Source organism: Ambystoma mexicanum, chromosome 2p, assembly GCF_040938575.1.
Source record: "Ambystoma mexicanum isolate Mex_15411 chromosome 2p, UKY_AmexF1_1, whole genome shotgun sequence".
Lineage (NCBI taxonomy): Eukaryota > Metazoa > Chordata > Amphibia > Caudata > Ambystomatidae > Ambystoma > Ambystoma mexicanum.
In genome coordinates, this window is record NC_090923.1 from 830,749,239 (window position 1) to 830,765,227 (window position 15,989).

At 46.2% G+C, this 15,989-nt stretch overlaps 1 protein-coding gene across 2 annotated transcripts in view; it reads left to right on the forward strand.

Annotated features, from left to right (window-relative positions):
* LOC138565943 (regulator of microtubule dynamics protein 3-like) overlaps window positions 1-15,989 on the forward strand; it is a 2,735,427-nt gene that overhangs the window by 840,977 nt on the left and 1,878,461 nt on the right. The window lies entirely within an intron of this gene.

Sequence of the window (15,989 nt, forward strand, 5' to 3'; positions counted from 1 at the left end):
CCGGCAGGAAAGAAAGTGGCATCTTGCCATGGAGCGGGGGCTCCCGCACATCGATGACCCAGCGCTCACTGGAGGTGAGCGGGCTGACGAGGGGTGAACTTAAAGGCGGCGGCAGATGCATGTGCCGGAGGGCGACTGGGGCGTCGGCGACTCCCACGGGGATTGGATGAAGGATAGTGTCCGGAGTGCCTGTAGCTGCTTGCTGGCCCATGTTGAGGTCCCGGCGGGCAGAAGTGGCTGCGAAAGAGGAGCCAGATGAATATCCCTCTCCCTATCTCTCTGGGCACATGTAGGAGGTCACAGACCTGAGCTGCGATAAGAGGAAGCGGCATGTCACGAGGCCCGAAGTGCAGACCGGCTGGAATCTTTGAACCCGTGTGTCCCCGCGATAAGAGGAATACGGGGCAGAGGACCCTGCACGTCCCACGTAAACCACGGCCAACAGAGGTGAGCGAGCTGGCTGAGGAGAAACTGACTGGGACGGCGGGCGTCCATGCTGGAAGGTGGCGACACTGGATGCAATGAAACGGTGGAGGCAGCAATAAAGGCTGCGGTGTGCGGGGCCCGGACCTTGCAACAGTGTGGGGGGGCATCATCCGTCCAGACACACTCCAGGCATCCCGGATCTAAATAAAGAAACAAAGAAACGCTCATGAAGTGGCCTGTGTGGAAATCTCCCTGTATACACCCAGTTAATTCATACCAATAGCTGGGCACTAGCCGGTACATAAGCAAGGGAAGACAGTAAGCTGCAATATGTTACCTTGGGTCGGAGGAGATCTGGGATGCGTTGGGGGCATGTGAAGTCGGCGTTGGCTCCTTGAACCTGTAGGAAGCCAGCTTAAAACCTAGCTCATGGTGTCAACGTTGCTTGAACACAGATATATACTTGGCTCAGAAGCACTTTCAAAGGGGCAAGGAGCTGAACACCCATCTGAGGACCATAAGAAATAAACAATCTCAGGCCCATTTCTCCAGACCTAGCCTAGTGCCGCAATCAGAATAGAGAGCATAACCTAAGATGTCCAAGCAAACAACAAAAGCTAAAAGTCAAGGCTCTGGTGATATTAAAGCCATGCTACAGACAGCAGACGGCCAGAAACGCAACCAAGTACAAGCAGTGGCCCAAATGCACAACCCCCCTCCTGAAGGGACAATGGCTACTGAAGATCCGCCTATTCGAAAATCGGACTTGCTGGAAATGCTGTTGGAACTCAAAAAAGTTGTAAAAGAAAGTGCATCCAATCTAGCAAAGTCCATCGCAGATCTCAACAAGGGAGTGTTGGCGGTGGAAAAAAGAATCAACGAAGTTGAAACGTTGATGACGGAACAGAGCCACGACCATGATGTCTTGGCAAGTAGAGTTTTAGAGCTGGAACAACGTATGGAACAGGTACAGAACAAGCAGGAAGAGGCGGAGAACAGGTCCAGACGAAACAATATACGCATTCACGGAATTCCGAAATCAATACTAGACTCTGACCTACAACAATATGTGATTGAGTTGTTCCGCCACATCCTGAATGCAGAAGAGAACAAGGACATAGTGCTCGACCGGACGCATAGGGTCTATTCAACCTACCAACTCACTACGAACTTGACCCCCGATGTGTTAACCCGGATACATCTGTACCCACTGAAACAGGACATTGTGCAGGCAGCCCGGAAAAAGGAGCCTATCAAGTTCTGCTCAACCTCAATTCAGCTGTTCCAAGACCTATCCCAGGCAACGCTTGCCAAGAGGAAAAGACTGAGGGTGGTCACAGACTGGCTGAGAACCAAGTATCTGCGATACCGATGGGGACACTCAATGTGCCTCCGGTTTTAATGGAAAGGCAAGCGCTTCTCTGTCTCCAAGGAGGAAGATGTGACGGATCTCATGCAAGAAGATGAAGGGGGCAATTTCACCGACACTGAAGAATCCCCGTCTCAGAATGGGGAGACAGAAGGCGGACCTAGGGCCATCCCAAAGAAGTTGGGCCGATCCCGCTTGCGAGGACGCAACAAAGAGCCTAAACCTCTGGAGCCGATCTGAACAATCGTCAGACACCGGAGGAGCGGAGTCTGTCCCTTGAAAGTTTAAAACAGGGAAATCAACCTTGAGAAGAAAGGGCCTCATATCTGATACTGCTTATATTTAGTATGGCAGTATGAACAGCAAAGATATTACACAATGAGCGACATGAAAAGAAAAGGGAAAAGGGAAGGGGGGCAGGGGGAAGGGGGAAGGGGAGAGGAAGAAGTCCGGAACCCAAATTTCCCGGGTGAGTAGAACCCAGTGATTTACAGTGAATACACTATGTTGGTAAAGTTGTTTAAAACTTTCAGTGTGAAAGTTGGGGGGAGGGGGGAATACATTTCTCTAATTTTTCCTGGTGAAGAGGTGTGCAACATATATGCAGCAACTATAATATTTCTCAATCGGATCATAATGAAAGGGTGTTATGGCTGAAACATAATAATGGCTGAGTTAACATTTGTTTCACTGAATGTGCAGGGTCTTAACTCCCCAGTTAAGCGGAAATCCATGTTGACCAGGCTGTCTGATATGCATGCGTCAGTGGTATGGCTGCAGGAGACACATTTACTCCCAGAGGATGAGCTGAGGCTGAAACATAGAGCCTTCCCTAAACAATATCTTATATCTATCGGGACCAAAAAATGGGGAGTGGGCATTCTAATAGGGAAAAACATCAACTTCGAGAAGCTATTTGTTAAAAAGGATCCGGAAGTATCTGATACTGGGAGGGAAACTGATGGGCCAACTGGTGACCTTGATTTCACTTTACGCCCCTAATTCAAAACAGGACCACTTTTTACTGAGTTTGCTAACCAAAATTGCACAATGGGGAATAGGGAAAATCCTCCTTGGAGGTGATTTTACCTGGGTGATGGATGCAACAATGGATAAAACACTCCCGCCACCTCCAACGACCACATATTTAGACAAGCTCTGGCAAAAATCTTAACGGAACTGCATCTTCTAGAGTCCTGGCGCTTCTTTAACCCACAAACAAATACATATACTTATTACTCAGCAGTACACAGAGGGTATTCCCGTATCGATATGATACTCATCTCCGAAACAGTTGTCCCACAAGTCATAGGTTTGGACATTGGGGTGCGCTGTCTCTCAGACCATGCTCCGGTAATTCTAAAAATAGAATTAGCATGCCCACAACAACAATCCCGCAGGCCTTGGCGACTGAATGAGGTAATGCTGAAGGACCAGATGGTCCGGATGAACATTGAACAAACCCTACAGAACTACTTCCGGGAAAATAGGACGCCGGAGATAGATTGGTCAACTATTTGGGACGCAAGTAAATCGGTGGTACGGGGGGAATTTCTTGGGCAAGCATCAAATTATATTAAAAGTAGGGAGAGGGTGAGAAGTAATATGGAAGCCAACATACAAAAGCGGAAGAAATATATAAAGACAAAGGTTCACAGAAAGCTTGGTGGGAACTTAAAAAGGCCAGAGCAACCCTAGAAACTCACCTAGAAGACGATGCAGCACGGCTCTTAGTACAAACAAAACAATTTTACTATATACACGGGGCAAAGCTAATCGATTCCTCGCTGCTAAATTACGACACCAGAAACTCCGGAATCGAATAACCCAACTTCGGAATGACAAAGGGGAGTTAAAGAGGGGCAAGAGAGAATTAGAAGAGGTGCTGATCTCATACTATACCAACAATCTAAAACGGGAGGACCTAGATAGGGAGGAGCAGATTGCGTTTCCAAATCAGATACAGTTACCACAAATTAATGAGCTAGATAGGCAATGACTAGAGAGCCCCATAACAGAAGCAGAAGTGGGGGAGGCTATAGGAGCATTAGAAGGACACAAAACTTCGGGCCAGGATGGGCTAAGTAGTGCATACTATAAAACCTTTAGAATCATCCTAACAGGCCCCCTAACTTGTCTATTTAACTTCATTAGAGATAAAGAACGCACATCTGGGGATATGGGCCCGGCAACCACAATACTATTGTTGAAGCCTGATAGGGACCAATAGATTGTGCAATCTATCGGCCGATTTCTTTACTAAACGGAGATGCAAAGCTTTACTCTTTGGTACTGGCCTAGAGACTAGCATTGATACTTCCCGAAATAATTCACTCCGATCAAGCGGGTTTTGTGAAGGGGCGGCATACATACGATAATATTCGTAGAGCCATAGATATGATAAACTGGGGACGAAGGGTGGGCCAGAAATTCTCGGTAGCGGTCCTGGATGCCTCCAGAGCATTTGATAGCTTGCACTGGGGTTTCTTACACTTAACCCTTGAAAGATTTGGATGTGGTCCAATATGCACACGCATGGTAATGGCTAACTTCACAAGTCCATCCACCAGACTAATGGTCAATGGTAAACTCACAAGGAGTATCCCCATTCAGAGAGGCACGAGACAGGGGTGCCCTCTGTCACCCCTGATATTTGCCATGGCCATGGAGCTGTTCGCATGCAGGGTTCGTAATCATACAGGAATCCAAGGGGTTGAAGGGGGCACTGCAGGTCCGCAGAAGGTCGCACTTTATGCGGATGACATTCTCCTATTCCTTACAAATACTGCAAACTCTTTACCAGCAGCGATACAACTATTGGGAGACTTCGCCAGGGTCTCGGGATTCCACATTAATTATCCCAATTCCAAAGCTCTCAACATTACAGAAGACCCAGAGCAAATCCCGATTTGGCAGAATCATTATCCTCTGAAATGGGAACGAAACGCAGTAAAATACCTCGGGATACAATTAACCCCTAAATATGATAGGTTATACGGAGCTAATATCCCAGTCCTCCTGAAATCACTAGCACAGGAACTAAAACGTTGGAAATTGCAGGAGTTGTCTTGGTTGGCATGCATTACAGCGGTCAAAATGACACTGCTCCCTACATTTCTATATGTAGTCAGCGCCCTTCCGATAAGAATCCCAAGCCCAGCTATCCAAACATTACAGAAAGAAGTGATGAATTTTATCTGGAAGGGGAAAAAACCAAGAGTACTCAAAAAAGTACTTTTCAGACCACAAGTTATGGGGGGTTTGGGAGTCCCATATTTTCGTAGGTACTTATGGGCAACACAGGTAGCCCCTATGGTGCAATGGACGGCTGGGGACACTCCAAATCAATGGGCCACTCTTGCAAGTTTGGCGACCAAAATACCACTGGGGAATCTCTGCTTCCTGGCTACACGACATAGGGAGAAAGGGGGCCAGCTATTGGAATCCACTAGAACTACCTTGTGGTATTGGGACAAGATTTTGAGAAACAAGAAGATCAAAGGGGGGGAGGGACCTCTCACGCCAATAGCTTAGAGAGTTTAGAGTATGGATATCGAAAAATGTGTGTGCTAAAATATTATGTTCTTTTATTGTGAATTTTGATACTGTACGACCTTGTGGATAAATGAAAAGTTTTGAATAAAACTATAACATTTAAAAAAAAACATTAAAAAAAGAATAGCTTATGATCCAGAATTTTCCCCTGGAACACACGCTCACTTTTGGACAAACTGGGAGACAGAGAAAACAACATGGTCCTTGTTAGGCAGAATCCTGTGCAGTGCCCTTAGGGACCACTACACACAATTAAGGCTACAGGTGGCAATACAAGTTTTACCTTTGGTACAAGCCTGTACTACTATGTCAGAGTGGTAGCAGTGGCGGAGCAGCCAGGCTTATATCAAGAGTATATGAGCAGTAGCAGAGATTACACAAAGGGACCACAATTACTGTGACTCAAGCAAACACTGACTCAAGGTTTCAGGTAAAAAATATAAGTACATTTATTTTTAAACCATTCGATATCAACACAACTCTTCTATTAAACTCATATAAAAACCACACGTTAAATATACTACAACTAACCAATTCACTTTGTACAGTAAGTCTCAAGGTAAGTACCCTGTGTTTGAATGAACCGGTGTTACGAACAAAACACGTTACCGCGAATACGATTGCGATCACTTTTTGACAGTTCGGTCTACTAAATAAACGTGTATCCGTGACATGAAATGCTACCGGGGTAAAAACACACTTAGCACCTGAGATACCCAGAGGGAGTTGGAGGCAAAAATCACAGCCAATATTTTGGCTAGGCAGGCAGAATCAAGAAACATTCAGAGACAGGAGTTCAAAAGTCAAAGAGCCGGAGCCAGGGTCGAAAGACACCGGGGCCAGTTGTCGAAGATCACATGGTCAAACAGTTCACGATTCAACGTAGCCAAAAGTACTTCGATATTGTCAATGTTCGGAAGCAAAAGCTATAAGAAGGAGGGAAGACAAGGGCAAGCCTTGGAAATGAAGAAAAAGGGATTCACCCAGTTTCCTCAACAGAACACAGTACCTTGTTCCAGTGGTGCAGCTAGTGCCCTGGCAGTTGTTCCTGTTGGTTTCCCGCAGACCCACGATTCCTGGAGCTTCGTTGTGAAGGAGGACGTCTGAAGGGGGTCTGCACCACACAGGGATGAAGCCGGCAGCAGCGACAAGGAATAAAAGGTGCGCTCCTTATAAACAGGAGAGGCTCTTCAGGTGGCTATCCGGACCACTACAGCAGTGTGCAGCAATTTCGACCAAGGAAGAGGATCCTCTGGCTGTAGAAGATGAGCTGGTTATCCCCACCAAGCTCAAGGGAAGAAGACTCCGGACTCGATCTTCTCTAAGTCGTTGAAGGGAAGATAGCTCAGGACTGCAGCAGGGCTTCACCGGGACGGGTTGCTGCAGCAGCCGTCGTTCCCTCTGCTTCTCTTCGGTTCCTTGTAGTTCCAATGGTGACTCTCTGACTTCTAGCCCAAGAGACCTGCCTTTTATGCGAAAAAAACCCATTCACACAGCCTGGCTGTCAATCACGCAGCAGGGGGGTTGTCCAGCCCGGACAACTACCCTGGCCAATCATGACAAAGTGCGACTTGGGTTTCCTAGGAAACCCTGTGCAGGGGGTGACTACACCCTTCCCTCACATTTAGCCCACCTAGATACCCAGGCGCCTGGTGGAGGGCTACTGAACAGAAAGCCCGCCAAAAGACAGTGAACAAAGAAGGCAAACCTAGTTTGCCACGTAAAGTAAGACACAAGAAGGACTTTAACAAAAAGAAATGGCGAATAAACCCAACTGGAGCCAAAAGAAAGACGATTTGGTCAAGCGGGTTTATGTTCGAGGCTAATATAATAGCCAGGAACAGTACCACGTTTATCTAATATAATCGTGGTAGAAAAGTCACTGCCATCAGCCAAGTCTAAATGTCAAAAGAGCGAAACAATGCTCTAGGAGGTACAGATAAAAAGGGATATGAGTTAACCCTTTCCAGTACTCCATGTAAAATGGGTTGCACTGGATCTGTGGTAGATTGACTAAGTAAAGTTAATGATAACTTTACCCTTTTCTGGGGTGACAGTAGTCGCCTCAGAAATGGAGTCGAGGGAAGTCTTAAAGACAACCCTGTGCCACGGCACTGAAGGTGCTGTGTGACACACAAAAAGAAGGGGGCTGCTGAAGTGGTGTGCTTCAGAGTGCACAATCACAAAAACAGATAGAAACACATAGCAAAACACAGGTAAGAGTGGTGGAAACGCTCTCACTCTTACCAAGTCGAAATCAAATAAACTCCAGAAGTCCAGCAAAGCTGCTGGGGGACTCACCAGGTGAGGAAAATTAGCCATAGATGAGAATTCTCCCTAACACTCCTGAGAGATCTTTACGTGGATGGGACACCTCTGCCGTTTGAGGATTATAAAACTAAGTTTAACATACCGGAGCGTGAACGCTACCATTATGCTCAGCTCAGACATTGGGTCTCAAACACGAAGGTGAGAGAGGAGGTAAACAGAAACCCCACAGGGGTGGAACTAATGATACCAGAAGGCCAATTAGACAAGGGAATAACTAGACTATATCGCCTGGTGGGGGGATGGGACCCTGAGGAGAATCGTTATTATATGCAGAAGTGGAAGGACGATTTGGGGAGACCGATCGATGGGGACACATGGGGCTGCATCTGGCACAGGGCCGCTAAAAGTTTTAAATGTACCTTGATTAAGGAAGCTGCATACAAACTTTGTCTTCGGTGGTACATGACGCCTACACGCATGCACGCCATCAACCCGGAATACCCAGCCACGTGCTGGAGGAACTGCGGACAACCAGGGAATCTCGTCTATATGTGGTGGTCCTGCCCACCAGCCAAAACCTACTGGAAAGAGATTTTAAGTCACATTAAAGAAATAACAGGCATGGAGCTCCCCTCCGATCCACTGGTGGTGCTCTTGGGGGAAGCAGTAGAAGGATGCTATGCAAACTCGGGACAACAGCCACTCTAATCACTTATATGATGAGCGCTGCTAGAATTACCATTGCGCAAGCGTGGAAAAACAAAGAAAGGCCAATAGTGGCTATGTGGTGGGTATGGCTGTGGGGGGTAATGGCCATGGAAAAGGTGACAGCAATAGCCCATGGCTCTTATTCGAAATACCTGAACATTTGGCTACCACTTCACAAATTTACAGATGATAAAGAGCAGATGTACTTTAAGCCCAGACTACTCCGTGCAATACCTATCATCTGACGAATCCGCGGACCAGGATGGAAATTACTTTCCTGGCTGAAGTTTCAAGACAGAGCAGAACACTTCTTCACCTTTAAGTTTAAAAGAGGGGTGGTGTTGGGGAGTTTGAATTTTGTTTTATCCTTTCTTTTGGTTGTTTTCTTTATGTTTACGAGGTTATTATATATGAGCATTGGCACTGAACAGCATTGAAATCCTATTAATGAGTAAAGAGGAACTGACATGTATGAAGCAATACATATTTATTTTAATTGTTCACTGATATATACGTGTCTATATTGCTCCAAAACCTAAATTTAGTTGGTAAAAAAAAAATGTACTTATATTTTTTACCTGAAACCTTGAGTCAGTGTTTGCTTGAGTCACAGTAATTGTGGTCCCTTTGTGTAATCTCTGCTACTGCTCATATACTCTTGAGATAAGCCTGGCTGCTCTGCTACTGCTACCACTTTAACATAGTAGTACAGGCTTGTACCAAAGGTGAACTTGTATTACCACTTGTGGTCTTAATTGTGTGTAGTGGTCCCTAAGGGCACTGCACAGGATTCTGCCTAACAATCCTGGTTATAGTAGACCATGCTACAAGATACCCAGAAGCAATACCTATGAGGACTGTTACGGCTCAGGCTGTGGCTAAGGCTCTACTTGGAATTTTCACCAGAGTAGGGTTTCCTAAGGAAGTGATATCTGACAGAGGATCCAGTTTTATGTCCCACTACATGCAAACCATGTGGACAAACTGTGGTGTCACTTACAAGTTCTCTACAGCCTACCATCCACAGACAAATGGACTGATAGAGAGGTTTAATCGTACAATGAAGAGCATGATAGGTGCTTTAGAAGAACCCCTTAGAAGATAGTGGGACCTTCGACTGCCATGACTTCTCTTTGCTTATAGAGAAGTCCCTCGGGAGGGAGTTGGTTATAGTCCCTTTGAACTTCTCTATGGCCATCCAGTCAGAGGTCCTTCCCCAAGCCGCTCAGAGTGACTGACTATGTGAGAGGTCTCCAGAGGAGAATGTCACACATGATGGCAGAAGCTAGCGATAACTTGAAAGCAGGTCAGGTTCTGGTCAAACATTGGCATGACCAGAAGGCCAGCATGTTTGAGTTTACTCAAGACCAGCTTGTAGTAGTAATGGTGCCAACAAGGCAGAGGCCCTTGCAAGACAAATGTATAGGACCCTTCAAGATTGTGGGCAAACTTGGAGGGGTGAATTATTTGGTGGACTTAGGCAGACCTAAGGAGGCTACCAGAGTCTTTCACACCAACCGTTTGAAGGCATGTGTCTCGAGACCAGAAGTGGGAGCTTTGCTTCTAGCTTCAGCTCAAGAGGAGGAGGAAAGTGAGCCTCTACCTGATCTCCTCAGAGGCCAACCTTTGGATGAGAAAATAGATAGAGTTAATCTCTCTTCTCAGCTGACTTCTGAACAACAGGAGGAGTCCAAAGTTCTGTTGAATCAGTTTGCCTCCCTGCTTTCACTTTCACCAGGCTTGACCCCTTGGGGCCAGCATGATATTCTTACTGGTGGCTGTTTACCTGTGAAAAGCAGAGGTTACAGAATGTCAGAACATGTGAGATCCCGCATCAAAGGAGAGGTCAACAAGATGCTTGATCTCGGGGTTATAGAGCCCTTTACAAGTCCATGGGGCCTCATTATGAGTTTGGAGGCAGCCATGCTCTTAATAAGGGCATGGCTGCCTCCAAACTCGGGTCCGGGTTCCCTGAATGGGGAAATACCGGGCCATTCCGAGTTTGGAGGGCCCAGTATTTCCCCATTCAGGGAAACCGGACCCAGACCATCTCCATTCCCACTTGAGCCCCCACAGGGCTCAATGGGAATGGAGAGCATGCTAACAACGGGCCTATTAATGATGGGCCCATTGTTAGAATGCTGGGCCGCTCGCAGGACCCGCAAAGGAAGTCTGGTAAAACCAGACGTCCAGAGCTGGTCCCGCGAGTGTCCCTCGTAATAGGGCGGTAAGGGGTTAACGGCTCCGGCACCTTTACCGGCGCAGTTAACCCCTTACCGCCCACTTGGTAATGAGGCCCCATGGTCTAGTCCAGTTGTTCTAGTACCAAAGGCAGGATCCAAGGAGTTGAGATTCTGTGTGGACTATAGAGCTCTAAATGCAGTCACTAAGACTGATGCCCATCCTTTGCCAAGGACAGATGAGCTGTGGATAGACTTGGTTCAGCCAAGTAGCTTAGTACATTTGACCTAACCTCAGGCTATTGGCAAATAGCCCTGACAAATCATGCCAAGGAGAAAACTGCATTCTCCACCCCAGCAGGCCGCTACCAGTTTAAGGTTATGCCTTTTGGACTAAATAATGCACCTGCTACATTCCAAAGGATGGTCAATCAAGTTCTGAATGGGATGGAGGACTTCTGCATGGTATACTTGGATGACATTGCAGTGTTCAGCCCTACATGGAAAGAACATATTGATCACCTAGGATATGTTTTACAGGCTCTTCAGCAGGCCCATCTGACCATCAAGGCAAGCAAATGTCAAATTGGTCAGAGCAAAGTGGTCTACCTTGGTCATGAGGTAGGAGGGGGTGAAATAAGGCCATTGCCCAGTAAAGTACAAGCTGTGCAAAACTGGGCCACCCCTACTACTCAAACCCAGGTGAGAGCTTTCCTAGGTCTCACTGGGTACTACAGGAATTTCATAGAGAACTATGGGACCATAGCTTCTCCCTTGAATGTGATCTCCTCTCCAAAATTCCCTAAAAAGGTTAGATGGAATGAGGAGTGCACTCAAGCCTTTGAAAACCTGAAGAAAGCCCTTTGTCAAGCTCCAGTCCTAATAGCTCCTGATCATCACCAACCCTTCATTGTTCAGACAGATGCATCCAATACAGGTATAGGTGCAGTCATTTTAGTCAACTGGATGAGAAAGGTAGGGAGCACCCCATTTGCTTCATCAGTAGGAAAGCGTAGGAACCAGAAACAAGGTGGGTATCCATAGAGCATGAATGCTTTGCCATTGTGTGGTCTTTGAAGAAGTTTAGACCATACTTGTATGCAACTCCTTTTGTGATTCAAACTGACCACCAACCCTTGAGTTGGTTAATGCAAATGAAAGGGGAGAACCCAAAACTTCTGAGATGGTCAATCTGCCTGCAAGGGTTTGATTTCAACATTGGGCACAGAGCAGGATATCGCCACCAAAATGTTTATGGTCTCTCTCTGATGTTTTTAACCGACTAGAGGTAGAGATTCATCCACGAGTGGATTAAATCCTCTGTCCCTTAGTATCGGGGGGAGCGAGTGTTAGCGAGAATTCTCAAGAATGGCTAATTTCCCTTACCTATTGAGTCCCTCAGCAGCTTTGCTGGATCTCTAGGATTTATTTTTTCTCACCTTGTAAGAGTGTGAGCCTTTTTCCCACTCTTACAGGTGTTTTGTTGTGTGTGTTTAACATTTTTGTATTCATAGACTGTGGAGCCTTACCTACCCCACAGGCATCATCATTTTACTGTGTGTTACACAGCACCTTCAGTGCAGTAACACAGAGTTGTCTTTTAGACTTCCCAACTCAGACTTTATTTTTCTGGGACTGACTACAGTCTGCCAGAGCACATAAAGTTGCCATTAACTTTATTATCCTCTGTAAAACCACAGACCCAGTACAAACTATTTGACATGGAGTATTAGAAATGGTTAATACTTATCCTTTTCTCTCTGTTTCTCTTTGAGCATTGTTTCGCTCCCTTTTCATCAAGACTTGGCTGGTGGCAGTGGTAACTACCCTATTTATTCTACTGCGGTTATCTTAAATAACCTTGGTATTGTTTTAGGCTATCTTGGTAGCCTCGAACTTAAACCCGCTAGACCATATATGTTTTATTACGGTTCCAGCTGGGTTTATTTGCCATTTCTTGTTGTAAAAGTCTTTCTCGTGTTTAACTGTGCGCAGCAAACCAGGGTTGATTCCTTAGTTCACCGTCTTTTCGCAGGCTTCTACGCAGAAGCCCTCCTTAGGCGCCTGTATGTCTGGGGGGGACAGGATGTGAGGGAGGGGTTTAGGACTCCCTGCACAGGGTCTCCTTGAAGACCCATGTCGCACTCTAACATGATTGGCTGTGGTGACTGTCCCGGCAGGACAGCCACCCTGCTGTGTGATTGACAGCCAGGCTGTGTGAATGGGGGGAAACTGCATGAAAAGCAGGTCTCTGATTCTGGAAAGGCAGACTCACCACTTGAACGAAAGAACCGACGCGGAGCTGACGGAAGAGGACCCCTAGCACGACTGAACCGCCCGGTGAAGCCCTGCTGCAGGTCCGAATCCTCGAACTCCAACGACAGAGAAGATCCTCCAGGAATCTTCTTCCACTGAGCTGGTGGGGCCAACAAGTTTGTCCAAACTGCAAGCCAGGACTCCCTCCTCTGGTTGAATTCACTGTACAGAGCTACAGTGGGCCGGATAGCCAGGAAGGTCGGACCCTGCTTGAGTTTTAAGGAGCGCATCTTTTATTTGTTGTTTTGCTCTGCTGCTGGTTTCTTCCTGGGGGAAGGCAGGACCCTCCAGTCTTCCTACTTTGTGTCAGTCCGACAGTCGCTTCAGGAACCGTGAGCCTGCAGGAACTACCAGGAACGTCCGCTTCAGCTACAGCTTTTTATCCATTTAAAGGTACTGCAGAATATGGTTGTTCGTTTTGTTCAGCCGCGGTGAAAGTGTGTGAAATCTTTCTCCAATCCGAGGGCTTGTCCTTCTCCATTCTTTAAACTAACTTTTCTGCCAACCAACTTCGTCCAGAACTCTTGGCAAAAACTTAACCACGAACTGTGTGATCTTGAGCAAAAGACATTTGTCCTATTGACTTTGGCCCTAAGCCTATTTGATTTGATTTCATCGCTGTAGTTCCTCTTTCTAGATTGCCCTGCTTATTTACCTGTTGGTGCTGCTCAATTTCTACCAAACTTTGTCTTTCCCTCCCTTTTAAATTACTAGAGTGCCATTTTGCTCCCTCTTCATTTTGTGAACTTAACTTGTCTGGAAACTATTGCGAGTGGTGTGGTGTATTAAGAGTGTGATTTTTGAACTGCTTTACTTTAGTGAAACGTTATACAACTGATGTGTAAATAAATATATATTCTTTTACTCTGAAACCTTCAGTCAGTGTTTGCCTGAATCATAGTATTGCTGTCCTTTATGTAACTATTGATACTGCTCACTTGCTCTTGCTCTTGAGATAAGTCTGGCTGCTCAGCCATTGCTACCACTTTTATTGTGTAGTACAGGCTTGTACCAAAGGTGAGTTTGTGCTGCCACTTGTAGTACTAATTGTGTGTAGTGTTCCCAAAGGGTACTGCATATAATTTTGCCTATCATCTCTGAGTCAGTTTCCTCATCCAGGAGGCTTGGCTCCTCTAGTTCAGCGAGAACAAGTTGATCGACCTGCAATGGGTGCAGAGCCCCTTCTCTTATCCAAGATTAGGTTCACGCCAGAAACGAGGACTTCCAATCGGAAATATGCTCTCTGGCAGGCATCCCAGACGTGGACCAATCACGGTCTACGGTGGTCCCAGACATTCAGGCACTCCAGACATCCTAGCACCAGTAGTGTGGATTGGGACCAGACAGTCCCATTCTGCTTCCTGGGCACACACACATGACAGGCAGATGCCGCGAAAGAGATCGGTTTTCGTGGGAGGCTGCATGCCCAAATAAGGAAAACCCGGGTTACTCTACCTCGGTTAAGGCAAGGGACAAAAAGGCCATGGGACAGAACAAAAGACTTTGTTGCTTTGACATTTTTGCCCCTGGCCACAGTCGTGAACCAAACGTGGTAAACGCGATGTGATTCAGTTAAAAGAAGTAAAACACTTATAAAAAAAGTAGCTGCTGCCATCAGTTCGTCCCAGGCATACTCGTGCAATCGTCAAAAAATCCTTCGAGGGCGTCTAGCGCCATAAAACAAAAATGACAACAGGAAAGAAAGTGGCCATGGTCAGTGGATCACTGGCGTCCCCTGCACACTCAAGAGATTCTATGGTAACACTCTTCCCTGAATAAGATTAATGACTTTGTTGGATTGGCTTTCTATCCATCAATAACAAATTGAATTACACTTATCTATTGTTTGTTACCATACAATGAGTTTGCAGGGGACACGAGTGATCCACTGACCGTGGGAACTTTCTTTCCTGTTGTACTTTGTTCATCGCAATCTAGTGTCAGGGTTGCGTTACTCTCCTCTGCACCTCACTAACTTAGTCAATATCATTGAATTTACAATACAAATAGGTGTGCACCCGTATACACTGTCTTGTTCCATAAAACAAAAAGGACCATAAAACAAAAAGGACCCCAGCGCACGGTACTGGAAGGTGCATTGTTGACTGTTAAAAAGTTATCAAGAAATGGCAACATAGTCGAAGACCAAAGGAAACATCGTTTCCCAGTACTGACAGTCTGAACGACGTGTCAGTTTCCCCATAACAAGTGAGCAAAAGATAGGATAGTAAAACGTTTGGGGGGTTAACAAATGGAGGGAAATGTACACATTGATGAAATCTTTCCTAACATTCATGAGCATGTGAATCCATGCCAGACCCATGCTTGAGAACAATAGTTACAGTAACTTAAACCATCCTCAACCCTCTGCACTTTCTTAAGGAGGTTTAGAAAACTTTTTTGGCTTGGAAACCAACATTATTTTTTCAGAACGTTTTCAGATTAAGTCGCTTCTCTCTGGGCAGGGTCCCCTGTACATTTGTGCTACTGTGGGATGGTTTTCAGATCTTGATATCTACTTACCTCCCCTGTGTGGGCAAGATGACACAGTTAGACATGTTAGGGCATGTTCTTCATGTGGCCTGAAAAATGTGTCTGAGGGAGACAGGACGAGGAATATATGTAGTCTCTTAATCTACAACACATAACGGAGGACTGTGCAATATGCCAAAGCTTCAGCACTAAAACACTTAGAGATGGGCACAGGCACCTAATCTGATGGATGAATGAAAAGAGATATATGCCTTGGAGAAAGAACCATCTAGGAATGTGTCCCCACTCTGTCCTAAAGAAAAGATATCTTATGCCCATTAAAGATAAGGATTGGCGGAGATGCCAACCAAGGGGGCTAACCGGGTGAAAGGTATTGGCCTGAGCTGGTTTGTAGTGGTTGAACCCCCGCTTATCCCCTCCAGCATCCAGAATGCCTTTACTTATGGGACAAATTGAGCATCTGTTAAAAAAGCACACAACTCATCGAGGACGGCAGTCTATGATGGCAAGGGTGCATGATCCGTCCACGGCAACACTGTCCATGAGCACACACAGTAAGGGTCACAACTGCAGGGAACCTAGACTCGTCTTATGAAACAAGCCTTCTCGTCAATGGTATCTCAACAAATACCTGCAAGGTTGACAAACCTGAAAAAGATAAAAGATAAAAG